The sequence below is a fragment of the Miscanthus floridulus genome, chromosome 17 (assembly GCF_019320115.1).
Source record: "Miscanthus floridulus cultivar M001 chromosome 17, ASM1932011v1, whole genome shotgun sequence".
Lineage (NCBI taxonomy): Eukaryota > Viridiplantae > Streptophyta > Magnoliopsida > Poales > Poaceae > Miscanthus > Miscanthus floridulus.
The window spans coordinates 33,434,610-33,438,011 of record NC_089596.1 but is presented as its reverse complement, the minus strand read 5'-3'; the positions used below and the strand labels follow the sequence as shown (position 1 = coordinate 33,438,011).

General features: G+C 42.7%; 1 long non-coding RNA gene across 1 annotated transcript; it reads right to left on the bottom strand.

Moving 5' to 3' along the window:
• LOC136514774 (uncharacterized) lies at nt 1-2,573 on the bottom strand. Its single transcript, XR_010773854.1, has 4 exons — nt 1,595-2,573; nt 697-852; nt 398-584; nt 1-195 (listed from the first exon to the last, which is right to left on the bottom strand). It is a non-coding gene; the product is annotated as an uncharacterized lncRNA (long non-coding RNA).
• Between the last annotated feature and the right edge of the window lie 829 nt (nt 2,574-3,402).

Here is a 3,402-nt window from a genome sequence, read left to right as displayed (position 1 = left end):
TCCAAGGCACAAAAAAACAAGCATCGTAACAATTTTGGTGACACGTCATTGATAACAGTACCACAAAAACCATAGTCGTTTCTTGCAGCTCAAACACGATACCTTACATGAAAATTAAAGCTACGTTGCCAGAACATCATTTCCTAAGTGGCAGCCTCGCTCCAGCTTCATGCTACCGAGGTTTTGTTCTATGGCCTGGTGGAAAATATTAGAAAGCATATGATACCATGGGTGTCAATCATGCGCCATAAAGGAATCAAGAACATCTAAACAGTCTAGCCTTTCCATGTAACCAATACAGTAACGACAGAACAGACATTGCAAACGAATATCAAATAAGAGATACAAAGCAAATGTTAAACACTAAACAAAAATACGAAGCAAATGTATGACTCACAGGTGCTGTGCTGACGGACATATATATTCCCAATGGGTACCCCATTGTCCACGAACAGTTGTGCCAACAAATGGACTCTACTATCATTCTTCAAACATTTGATCTTCACCATTTTAAGGTGTGTACAGGCAAATGATCTTCCCTCAGGTCCGGTACTGTCCTCCATTGCCTTTCTGCAGCTGCGATCCTTTTTACAGAACAACAAACATGGTAATGGAACACGTGCCCAAATTTGCATTTCAAAACATAAAAACAAAACTGCCTTGAGCACTATACACCTGATATCTTGGTACACATACCAGTTTAAGTTCAAGAAAAAGTCTCTCCAGATTAGGGGAATGCCGTAGGAATGAAACTAATGAATCAAAGTCAGCAGCCATACACCATTCACCAAGGGATAATGTCTTCAGATTGCGAAAAACTGGGCATGTTTTCAGTTCCCTGTTCAGGATCGCCTTCATATGGAACATACAAGTGAATTTGTTCAATGCATAACAAAAGTAGCATTTTTTAGTAATATGGTGAAAGAATATGTAAAAAGCATCGTTTACAATCATAAAAGAGGACTAAACTAAACAGAACTCCAAGTTTATTATAAAATATCAAAGAATTGCATCTTTAAATTTGCATTTGAAAAAACAAGTTTACAATTTTCTTGAAGTAGCTGAACTCAGCCTCACTTCAGGCCACTTGATAACTTGTGCCTAGGAGTCAGGCACACGAAACACACACAGAAGGGACTTACTGAATGAGGCTACTGCTTGTGTGTGTGACCTAGTGATGGGGGTATGCGCCTTAAGAACTTTAACTATTTCGTAGCTTTGCCAATACAGTTTTTGTGAAGTTCACTAAAATAAGCACATTTTTGTGAAGCTAAAATAAATGGTAACGATGCTCCCAGCAGTCTACACTTCTTTTAGCATATAATCAATTAACTTTGCAACAATTAGTAGAGGAAGAAAATAAACTAGAGCAATCTCCTGATTTCAATTACTTTTGGCTCAAGTCAATTGGTGAGGATACTGATACTATAATACCAAATGTACTTTAATAAACACATGTGACTCAATGAAAGGAGGAAAATATGGTTCTGGTAAAGTAAAAACACCTTTAGCATGTAACAAAAAATAATCCATGAATCCATTTAAGAAACTAGGAAAGTACCATAAATAGAGGGAGAGAGATACAGCACTATACCTCCCCCGAATTGGCTAATAGCTCCAAACTTGTAGCATTTGATAAGCTGCAAAGAACATTATGGCCACCTAAAATTTTACCGGCACCAAATATGTTCCGACGACCATACCTACGGCCACTCCAATATGGGCCGTAATTATAACAGTTACAATGTTTGCAGTGATCATGGTCCTCACCATCGTCGCCACACCGGTTAGAATCTCACTGTATTCACAGGTGCTTGCATCACTACAGGTATCACTATCACACTCTGGATCATCTCTAAGTGAAGAGTCACTGTTGTTGTCACTGCCCTCTTCAAGTGCATCCACATCGATGTCTTTATACTCGTATTCATAACCTACATTCAAGAAAGAGTCATCAAGAACGACAGTAGCCATGGCCAGTGAACCCAGATTCTCAAATAAGGGAGCTCGGTGGTGCGGTTTGACACAGTGCAGAGACAACATGTTCGGAGCAGCAATTGTGAGGTCCCTGATGATCCTGCACTATGATGGACAACCTCATGAGAGAGGAAGACGATATCTCAGAGCCATCCAGATAGCAGCCCTTGAGGTCGAAGGACTTCCAAAGAAGGGCACTGAGAACAGAGCTGCCTTAGCTTCTTCTCACTCAAACGACAACCTGACAGCTTCAGGTGTTCTAGGTGGCATGAGCTGACGTTGACGCGCTCCAGATTAGAGAAGACCTCGTCCCGTGGATGCGCGGTAAGGTGGATGACCCGAGCCCGGCGCTTGATGGCAAACTGGATCCACATGCCAACATCAACGGTGGTGTAATCCTCCTCGACGTAGTCACTCGCGGGGCTGGAGAGCAGCCGGAGCGTGTCCACCGGCGCGGACGCCTCCCGCTCCAGCAAGAAGCGGTAAACGAACCTGGAGAGCTCCTCGCGGGGCGCCCGGTGGCGGCCGAGGCGCCAGACGCGGCGGATGGAAACAGTTGGGTTCGCGGTAGTGCTGGGATTTGGCGTGCTGTTGGAGGCTGTCAGCAAACCTGCACACAGGCGAGGACGACTCCAGGATGACATCGGGCTCGCCAGAGGCTTCGCTCGAGTACAGGCCCACAAGGAACCGACGGTCTACGCCGGCCCAACGGGATTGCTTGAGCACTACTCAAGTGCTGATATCGTATACTCCCTCCATCTACCTACCTTATAATACACTAATTAGAATAAATCTACAATCACACAACAAATATTCACTCCATAAACCTATGCTACATCCATACCCATACCCATAAATACACCCAGAAATTATAACACCATCAAAACAGATACACCATATTATCTCTTAGTCATTCTCTCTCATTACTCATCCAAATTCGACGGCTCATGTTTAGTGTGTCTATCCTCCACCCTCCCGCAGACCTCCCACGCGCATGCGCCTGCATGTAGCACCCGGTTTTAAGAATAAAATCAGATACGCACCATATGTGAGTTTAGGAAGTCAATTATCACATATAGCTACAAATAAAAGTAATATCAATAGACAATGCTTAAATACATAACGTATTAGTATAAAGATTATAACCTTAGATAGCAAACAGCGGAATGACAACTCCGATCTTCGGGTGAAGAATCTAATTCCACAGGGACAACTGACTGGTTGATCGCAAGCCTAATTCCTCCAAACTCTAGCAATCTAGTACCCATCCGGAATTTTTATCCAAATAATTGAAAAATAAATCAAGCGTAAGTACATGTCGTACTCAACAAATATAACATGGGGTTCATGAGGCTCAAAAGGCTGACACTGGTTTAATTGTGATTAACTTTTAATTGAGTCATGATTTTAGCAATAGAGTGGCAA